The sequence below is a fragment of the Octodon degus genome, unplaced genomic scaffold (genome assembly GCF_000260255.1).
Source record: "Octodon degus isolate 3935 unplaced genomic scaffold, OctDeg1.0 scaffold00079, whole genome shotgun sequence".
Taxonomy (NCBI): Eukaryota; Metazoa; Chordata; class Mammalia; order Rodentia; family Octodontidae; genus Octodon; species Octodon degus.
In genome coordinates, this window is record NW_004524655.1 from 1,612,153 (window position 1) to 1,622,648 (window position 10,496).

Genomic DNA, 10,496 nt, shown 5'->3' on the forward strand with positions numbered 1-10,496 from the left:
CTTGCTTCACCTGTTCCCTGTAACAGTCCACGGACAAGGGGCTCAGCAGACCCGGGCTTCAGATGGGAAAAATGAGGGCCCTGGATGCCAGGTGAACCAATGCTCCACAGGTTGAACTGGGCAGTGGTAAAGACCAAGGGTGGAGAAATCAGAATATAGTTGGAATCCCATTTCAGCTCTTTGCCAGGGAACCACAGACAAATTGCTGAAACTGCAGAACCCGCAGGCTTCTTGTCCATTAAATATAGATGGTGATTATTCCTCTGTCCTAGGGTTCTTGTTATGAGCTTGTAAAAACAGCACTTAGTGCCCAGCGTATCATAAACGAGAGCCGTGACTCCTTCTGCTCAGAGGCATGTGGGATTGCTCACCGGTCTCTCAACTCAGTAGTGTTATATAAAAGGAAAATGCACGCACAAAGCCGACATCAGTTTTTCCTAAGAAAAATCAGAGTCTCTCCACTCATGAAGCATCCCTGTGACCTGCAGGACCGAAGTGGAAGTGTGGAAGAGGGCGAACAAACCAGCTGACCAACTTCAAGTCACTTCTCTAGGCTGCCCAGGAGATGACCACAGACACTAGAGGAAAAGTAGGGGTGGTTGAGAGTTGTGGCTTTTGCACCAGTTTCCCCCAAATGTTTTTAGTGCAGGAAAGAATAATGACCTGTATGAGGACCCAGGTCACTCAAAGGGTCAAGCTAAAATGAAGTAGTTTAATCAACAAAGCCCAGGGGCTGGAGAGATGGCTCAGTGGTCTAAAGCACCTACTTAGAACAAGCTTAGCAAAGCATCAGGGACGGCGGTTCAATCCCCCAGCACCACATGCCAGCCAGCCCCGCCCCCTGGTGGGCTGAGCTGGCCACACACACACACACACACACACACACACACACACACACAATAAATAAATGTAATAAATAAAAATAAATAAATATTAAAAAAAAAAAAAAAAAAAACAAAGCCCACCCCCAGGCTCCACCCCCAGAGAGCCAGAGGGGAACGTGGCACTACTTAATGCCGCACAGCTAACGGAAACTCCAGGACATTGTAGTTTGGCCAAAGCTACCAAATCCAAAAGACGAATCAGAAGAAGGGAGAAGATGGTAGAGAAGCCGCTGCTGCTAGATCGCTGAGCTGAAAGCGCCCGCTGATGGTCCGTTCTCTAATGTGATGAGGCACAAGGGAATCAACAATCCTAAGAGGAAACAGTGGGAATGGAAGTCCAGCCTGCAATGGCAGAATGATGGTAGCTTTCAGAGATTATAAATATTTACTTGAATGGCTGTGTCCGACAGCAATTTTTAAAGTATGTATAATATCACAAAGAGAAACGACAAGCAGGTCCTAAAGCTTACAATGTGGTGAATTTTCCAAAATGGACACAGCTTAGTACAGACACACACACTGCCAAAAAGAACTCGCTGGTTCCTCAGGGCCCTCTCATCCCCCTTCAAGGGGCCTGCTGTCCAGACCTTCAACCTCCTCACAGCTGCTGACATTCACTCTCTGTCGTGTGGAGCCACGGATCACTGAGAAGCTGCTGCACAGTGTCCCCTAGCTCACTGATTCTACTACGGGCGAGCACTGTGGTGGCTTCCAGCTGTGGCTGTGAGGAACAGTGCTGCAACACACATTCTGATACGTATTTTTGGTGACCGTATGCATACATGTGTGTTAGGTTGTCCCCCTTGGGCTGAAAGGGTTGCAACGCGGGAAACCTGTACTCACTTCTAATAGCATCAGCCAGTTTCCTTAGTGGTTGCCTCAGTCTCTGCTCCCGAAAAGCAAAGGAGCTGACACAGTATGAACACTTGCTCTGTGTCCCACACAGTGCTGAGCGCATCATGTGTGTCTTCTCATTAGATCAGAACGGCCTCACTACTCCAGTTTTACAGACAAGGAAACTGAGTCCCAGCTGGGGGAAGTGATGTGGCAAAGGTCACACACAATGTCACCGAGGGAGATGAAGTAGGACCTGAGACCCGCTGGACCCTGAAGCCCACACTCGCCTATAGACCAAGCGGCGGCGGCTCCTGTTTAGTGCAGGATATGAGTTAGGGACACGACTGAATCACAGCACAGTGACTGATTTGCAAGGAGGAATGTCCACACCGAGCATGCGCTTCGTCTGGCTGGCTGGCTGCATTCCCCACGGCTCACCTCATTCCCTCAGGGACTCTCCCAGATCTCAGGATAGAAGCCACCGCCCCAGGAAGCCTTCCTTGTTTCTCCATGACTGAGTTCTGGCTTTCACCCTGTGCTTCTTCTCCGTCCTGTGGCCCGTTGGCCAACTGTTTTATTCACTCTTTAATATCATAGGGAACAACACACAGCTGAGAGCCTGGGTTAGGAGGCCAGTGATCTATCAGTTCTCAACACGGAGCACCCTATTCAGGGCTGAGCATGGGGTGCTGGGAAGACAGGCATGGACTTCCCAGAGGCTTCTGGGATTTGGCGTGAGAGACACTCACCACTTCAGGCTGGATGCTGAGGTGTCTCATCCTCCAGCGCCTTGTACCTGCTCTGGCTCAGAAATGGCATTGTGGTACTGTATGAGAAGGAGCTGAATGTGTTTCCTTTGGACCTGCCAAGACCTCACGCCATGACCGCCTCATGGCCTTCCAGTACTCTTGCTTTTAATGAGCGTTGGCATTCACCCCTTGCCTCCTCCTCCAGCTGCTGGGGTCTCTGCTTTGCTTTTTCTTCTTTCTTCTTCCCTCTTCCCTCTGTTTTTCCTCTGTAGCCACAGCACTCACTCACTAACCTGAAGCCACCCCCAAAATCCCTTCTGATTTGGTAATTCTTTGAGCATACTTCTGTTTTTTTGTTTTGCTTGTTTTTGTTTTTTGGTGGTACGAGGGATCAAACTTAGGACCTTGCACTTTCCAAGCAAGTACTTACTCCACCGACCTATCTCCCCGGCCCCTAAGTATACTTTCTCCCTCACACCTTTTGAGCTCCCTCTTCTCTCTGCCAGGAAATCACCTTTCCTTTCTATACATACCCTTCCCTCTCACTTTCTAAATATAAATGAAATCCAATGCCACACTTTAGCAGTCTTTCCTCAACTCTATATATTTTCCCTCATTTTCTATTTACTTATATTTCAGTGATGCTGGAGAGCAGACCCGGGGCCTGACATGTGCTAGCCAAGGGTTCTATCACTGAGTTACAGCCAAAGCTTTTCATAAGTTCTTTTTAATACTTAGCACAATCCCTGTGCCATACTGCATTTCTGCAATCCCAGCCCTGAGCAGGCCAAGGCTGTAGACCTTTCAGTCCCACCTGGGCAATTTAGTCAGACCCTATCTCAAAAACATTCTTTTAAAAGAAGGGCGAGAGACTTCAATCAGTGCAAAGGCCATGGGTTGCATCCCCAGGACCATGTCAGGTAATAATTTCACATATTGATTACTCTGTTTAGCATTTGACCTTCCATCTGGACAACGAGCTTGGTAGGGCGGGATTGCACCCGCCTCATCTGCCTGCTCTCTCCTCCAGCTCATAGAGAAATGTTTAAAAGGCCCTAAGAGGTGCTAGGCTGTCTGTTGATTGTATTGTGTACTCCACAGCACTGAGCACAGAATCCCAGAGATTGTGCACAATCATGGAAAGTTAACTGAAGTTAGCAGAGACTACAAGACAATCCCTCCCCTCAAAAAATGCATGCATGCATTCATTCAATCATTCATGCATTCAGCCAATGTTAATGGTGCAAATACCAAGTAGATACGCCACATGAAAATGCAGCACTTCTTACCTCAGGCGATGAGCCAGCCACCGACCTCGTGTCACTGGTACAACTCTTCGTTTCATCCTAGGCTCTTCTCTTCCTCTCTCAACACACACCCGCATATCACCAAACCCTGTTGGCTCCCCCACAAGATGTACCCTAACTCCTCTCATATCCTGTCATCCCTACCGTGCCCAACTGGCCGCGGGGCCGTAATCTGTCACCTAGACAGTCACCCCACACTTCCCAGTGGTCTCTCTGCTCTTACCTGTACCAGTTTGCATGGCCCCATTGCCCTCCTGGCGTCCCTCCATCCCACTCGCCCTTCCCTGGCTCTCCTCGCTGCAGCCACGCCGGTCTTCTTGGCCTACTGGTCATTGCTCCAGGCCTGCTGGCATCTAGCCCTTCTCCCTGGGCATCTGCTCCCCACCGCCTAGCATGCCTTTGCCACAGAGCTCCAAGGTGTCCCCTTCGCTGCATTCATGCCTGTCTGTAAACACGCAAGGCCCTCACCTGCCCCCAGCACTGGGGCAGCTGCAGCCCAGTCCAGCAGGCCCCGTTGGGCTCCACATCCTTCGCCAGCTTAAGATTTGGTCCTCGTGTGATCTTATTACTCCTCACCCTAAAGATCCAACTGCTTCTCATCTTTCGTCGTGCCTTCCTGGCTGGAGTAGAAACCTCACAGGATTGAAGGTTTATCCAATGCCAATCCCTGAGCCCAGAGCCTGGCATGCGGTAGGCACTCAAAACATTACCATAAAGAGAGAAGAGAAAGAAGGAAGGGAGGAAAAGGGAAGATTAATTTAAAAATAAATAAGTGGATAAATAAATGATGTAGATACAACCAGTGCCACCCTAGAGGTCACAGGGAGAGTCCCAAATCAGTCCTCTCAATGGTCCCAATCCCATGCCACTTTGTCTATACTCTTGGGGGTCCCCCAGCACTGACTTTGCCCCCACATTTGTCCCCTTCCCACCCACCCTTGCTCCACACCAGGCAGGGTACAGAATAGGTCAGCAGGCAAGCTGAATTTGCTGTCACACACGCTCTTCGAGCTGCCTCAAAGCAAGCAGGTTTGACCCCAGAGTTTTGTTTGTTTCCTTCCTTTCTCTGAGGCCCTGAGCTGCCTCGGAATCGTGCAAGAGGTCAGACAAAGGGACTGTGAGCAGCACTGAAGGTCAGTTCTCATCTCAGCAAGGGGTCCAGGGCCTTCCCAGCCCAAGGTCTTGGTCAGGCACACATGGGTGCACACACACACACACACACACACACACACACACACGCACACACACACGCTGCTCTTTTCTCTGACAGGTCTGGCATTTCCCCTGTGGGCGGGGGCAGCTTGAAACACACTCAGAAGGTCCCTTGCCCTAATTGGACGTGAAAAACAGTTTGAATAAACAGAGACCACTCACCCCGCTGGTAGTTCCTTCCCCCTAGCGGGAAAGGCTGGACACTTAAGAGGGATTTTCTTTTCACTTTACTTTTAAAAGTCTCACAGCAAAGCAGCCAAATGTTTTATATAAGAAAATGAAAGCCAGAAGTCCAATAAAACTTTGAATTCTCTCCCCGACGGAAAACCATGACAGTGTGTTGCTCTAGCCTGCATACATTCGCTCACTGAACCAATATTGATTGTGGGCCTACTGTGTGCAGGATGCACATCTAGGCCTAAGGGCTGCGTCGCTGAGGAAAAGCAGAGAACCTGTTCCTCCCCATGCTTTCTCTTTGCACACAAAAAGGAGGGGTCTCTTATAAGCGGGAGAGGTGCAGCAGGTCCTGTCGAGCATGTCCCACAACCTTTACAGAGTGGCCATCCGACATTACTTCTTCCGTGACTTCATTTTCTTTATTTAAAAATATATCTGAGCCAGGGGTGGGTGCTGTACACCTATGGGCCCAGCAACTCTGGAGGCTGAGGCAGGAGGCTCAGCTGAGCCCACAGGTTTGAGACGAGCCTGGGAAACACAGCAAGAGCTTCGTCTAAGAAAAAAAATAGTACATTCAATGCTTTTCTTTCCGATTCCACAAATGTCTGCCTTACACAGCGCTGGCTGTGTCGATGTGCTCATATATTTGAAATTTTCTATTTTGAAAGGATAATCAATAGCTTAATTTTTCAAGAGAATAAAAATAGTAAAGAAACATTAGAAATGATGCAGAATTTCACTAAACAAAGTAGTAGGAGTTCCACAGTGGTTGCTATATTACATATCATTATCTTCAAATTAGTTGTTTAGATTTCCAGATGTAAGCATGCAAAATTGATCGAAAAGTCTATAAAAAGTTAAAAGAGAGAGAGAGAACAGGCCGGGGAGATGGCTCAGTGGAATATGCGCTTCCCTGTTAAGTATTAACAGCTTCTTTCAATAGACCAGTGGAAATCAACAGCACAATCATCCAAGCTATTCTGTGTATATAAATATAAGTTTCCTGGGCTGGAGAGATGGCTCAGTGGTCTAAAGCACCTACTTGGAACAAGCTTGGCAAAGCACAGGGACCGCGGTTCGATCCTCCAGCACCACATACCAGCCAGCCCGCCCCCTGGTGGGCTGAGCTGGCCACACACACACACACACACACACACACACACACACACAAATAAATGTTAAAAAATAAAAATAAAAAATAAGTTTCCTTTCCCCTTTGTTCATTATTCTTTTTCTCCCTTCCCTCATCCAGGTGTCCCTTCCCTTTGAGGAGTTTCTCTCCCTTTCATGGTATCTACTGTTCCTGTTGGATTTTATTTACTCCTTCAGGTTCTCACACTAGGGAGCTCATACTAATGCTGGATATGTGGGTTCTCAGCTGATTTCTAGGACTGACATTCTTCATAGAGGAAGAGGCTGTAAACCCAGCACACATTGCAGAGGGGGCTGAAGATTTTGCAAATGGAAGAATTAACTCAGTGTCGCCCCCTCCGGATTGCTTCAGTGGCTCATGCCCTCTGCTTCTCACCTCCACAAGCAAAGAATCTGCAAAGTACAGTGGCGCACAGCATTACTTCCTGCTAGTAACAGGGCGGAGGCAAGAGGACTGCAACTTTAAAGCAGTCTGGGCAACGTATCAAGACTCTATCTCAAAATCAAAAGGACTGGGGTTGTGTAGCTCTGAAGTACAGTGCCACTGAGTTCAATCTCCAGTACTGAAAACACCGAAGGAACTTGCCCTACCTAACACTTTCAGGAGTCGGAGACATCAGTGACATGTGCTTAGCGTAAAGTTACCTGCGGCCTCAAGAACCTTAATTTTCGTGGCTTGTCGAACGATGACTATCTAGTTACTTAGTGGCTTGCACCACGAGATCAGGAGCTTCTGTTTTCAGAAAAGCCAGGATCTTGTCTCTCCGGACTAAGACTAGAGACAGAGCAAGTTCCCAGAAAATCCTGCTGCAGGAATAGCTAATGACAGCATAGAGGGGAGAGGGCTCTGTGAGTGGACAGATGGGTAGGTGAACGGAAAGAGGGACGGACAGGTGCGGCGGTGCGTGGATGGGGGCTGCCTGGATCGGCAGGTGGACGGATGGATCAGTAGGTGGACGGGTACATAAAAATATGCATGGATGAATTGGCTGCATGGACAGATAGGCGAGCAGTGAATGAATTCATGGGGGGTGGGGACACACATACCAAAGAGTAAGCGTGTGAATAAGTGAATGAGTAAGAGCTTAGGCATACAGATGGACTGTCCAAATTCACACACTGTAAAGATGATAACCTAGCAAAATAATAATCAACTGGTAACTAAAGAACGGGCCTCATATAAGGCTCCTTTTAACAAACTCCTCAGATGTGTTAGACACTATAATACAACATGCGTGCTGCTTGTGAGGGACCACCAAGTGTGACAGTGGACCCAAGGGCTAGGGTGGGGTTCAGTGGCAGTGTTCGCCGGGCACGTGCGAGGCCTGTGTTCCATCCCCAACACTGCATATGAAAAAGATAAGCAGTCCCCAGTGCAACTCATCCAGGCTTAGGGTTCATGTGCTGTGGTGTCCTACAGCTGCCACTAATGAAGGTGCTAATGCAAGAAAGGAAGAGGCTCTGTGGCTAAGAGAGCCAGATGAGATGGCCCAGGGTCAACCCGTGCCCAGCCACTGCCCAGGACTGACAAGTCCGCACCAGTCTAAAGCAACAGGATCAGCAAGTTGCTCCACTTTGGAGCAAGGCTTCACCAGAGGTTCCTTCAGCTTGTCTGTCAAACTCTGGGACCTATCCAGGAGCCCTGGGGTCCTGATCCTTCGCCCCAGCCCTCAGAGGCCATCAGTTAAACATGCTGCCTTGGGTCCAGCTGTCAGTGCATTCTCCAAGGCAGACAAGCCATGGCCCCCGGCACAGAGGGCGAGGCCCTGGGTCAGCACATCTGTCTGTAGCTTACCACCTGCTGCTGGCTGCACCACGTGGCAGTTGGGGTAGGAATCTAATCTGTATCTGAGAGGCAAGGCGTGGGTAATAGTCACTAGCACATACCTTGTCCCAGCTGTGACATGAGCTGGGGACAAGGTCCCAATTTATCTAGAAGTAGAAGTCAATTTTCAGATGGGAAACCTGAGGCTTAGAGAGGTAAAGGGGATGAACGCAAGGTCGCACAGCCGGCAAGAGGCAGGACAGAAATGGACACCAGGCCTGCCTTTGTCCAAAGCCATTTAAAGATCTACACTGCAATTCGTCCTAGGTACCAAGGCACATACGTATAATCCTGACTACTCAGGAGGCTGGCTGGCTCAGTTACTTTTGTCTCTGCCTTAGTTACTCTTTACTTGTTGCTGGGGCAAATACCCCACACTCAAAATGAAGGAAGGAAAGGTTTATTTAGCTCACAGTTACTGGAGGGTTCAGTCCATAATCCGCTGGCTCCAAGGCAAACGTCAGCAGTTCATGGTAGCAGAAAACAGCAAAGAGCAGAGAAGGAGCAGCAGCTGCAGCGCCCACCAAGCCTCTCTCTTCCTTCTACGCTGACTGGGAAGACCAGCGAAGTTCGAAGTTCGGAGCTCCTCCAAAGTGGTATGGCTACAAAGATCAAGCTCCTCTGAAGACTTGAGACTTCTCTGCGGAAGCGGGGCAGGGCGGCAGGAAACCAGGCAGGGCGGCTTCCTGCCTTTCTCAATTGCTGGGCCCTGCCCACCTGCAGGGCGAGGCCCCCACGCTGAGATCTGCAGGAGCTGATTCAGCCAAGTTGACACAATGTATCAACTAACACAGGTTCATTGCTGGGACAAAATACTCAACACCCAAAATTAAGGAAGAAAAGGTTTATTTAGCTCCCAGTCTGTGGAGGTTTCAGTCCATAATCAGCTGGCTCCAAAGCAGAGGGGCACAGGGCAGAGGGCAGCAGTTCATGGCGACGGAAAACAGTAAAACGGCGAATGCAGAAGGGAGGAGCAGCAGCGAAGAGCGGGCCTCGCTCCTTCCCTGATAACGCATTCAGGCTCTCTGCCCCGGACAGGATGCAGCCCTCACACCAGCCTCTCAGTGTTGGGTCATAAGTGAATCACAAGCTCTAAAAGCCTGTCCCCTGAGTGCATGAGGCTTTGGGGGGACATCTAGATACAAACCATCACGTGGAGACAGGAGGATTGCAGCACGTCTGAGGCCAGGCTGGGCTAAATCGTGAGTGGAAGACCAGCCCCAGCCTAAGCCACAAAGTAAAGTCTTGTCTCAAAATCCCACTAATACCTTTCGACCACAACTTCCATCTTCCAGTATTTTACCAAAATGACTAACACAAAGGGCAAGAGGAGGGGAACCCGGTTCTCCAGACCTTTTAGAACACAGGGGGTTGTTCCTTTGGCCACATGCATGTAAATCTACAAACAGGGTGATATTGTGGACATCAAGGGAATGGGTACTGTGCAAAAAGGAAAGCCTCACAAATGTTACCATGGCAAAACGGGAAGAGTCTATAACGATACCCAGCATGCTGCTGGCGTTGTTGTAAACGAGCAGGTTAAGGGCAAGCTTTTGCCAAGAGAAAATTAATGTACATATTGAGCATATTAAACACTCAAAAAGTCGTGATAGCTTCCTGAAATGTGTCAAGGAAAATGATTAGAAAAAGAAGGAAGCTAAAGAGAAAGGTACCTGGGTTCAACCGAAGCACCAGCCTGGCCCTCCCAGAGAAGTACACTTTGTGAGCACCAATGGGAAGGAACCTGAGTTGTTGGAACCCATTCCCTATGAATTTATGGCATAAACTAGGATGCTGCTCTGCCATTCAGCACCTAATTGGCAGCTTAAGTGTTCTAGGTCCTATGTAAAAATAAAATCATCCTGGGTTGTAAGGGTGGTTTTCTTAGATAAACAAGTATGTGGTGCCTTCTCACCTCAGAAATATTTGCAGCAGATTTTCACTGTAGCTAGTCTTTACTCTTTTCTAATTGTGTGTAGTCTTTACTCTTCAATGTTTTTCTTGCTGAAAGATATTGCTGAGGTATTGTGCAGGTGTATGCCCAAATATTCAAATATTTATAAAATATCTATATTGACTTGAAGATTCTGTAAAACAACATGGGGAAAAGATGTATCAAAATAAATGGAAGTCACTTCAGAAATAAACGTAAGACCATTTCAGTTAAATAAATTGTTTAAAGCACAAAAAAAAAATCCCACTAATAAGTAATAATACATTGAAATTTGTGACTGGAAGGACAATGACACCTGTCCCTAGCTTGGTGGTCTCCTGAAGGGACACTGAATCCTGATAGAACTGGTGGAAAATCTTAAACATCAAGACCTAGAAATGCATATTTTAACAATCAAAA

At 48.3% G+C, this 10,496-nt stretch overlaps 1 pseudogene; it reads left to right on the forward strand.

Moving 5' to 3' along the window:
* Window positions 1–9,447: 9,447 nt before the first annotated feature.
* Window positions 9,448–9,928, forward strand: LOC105742882 (annotated as a pseudogene).
* Window positions 9,929–10,496: the final 568 nt, after the last annotated feature.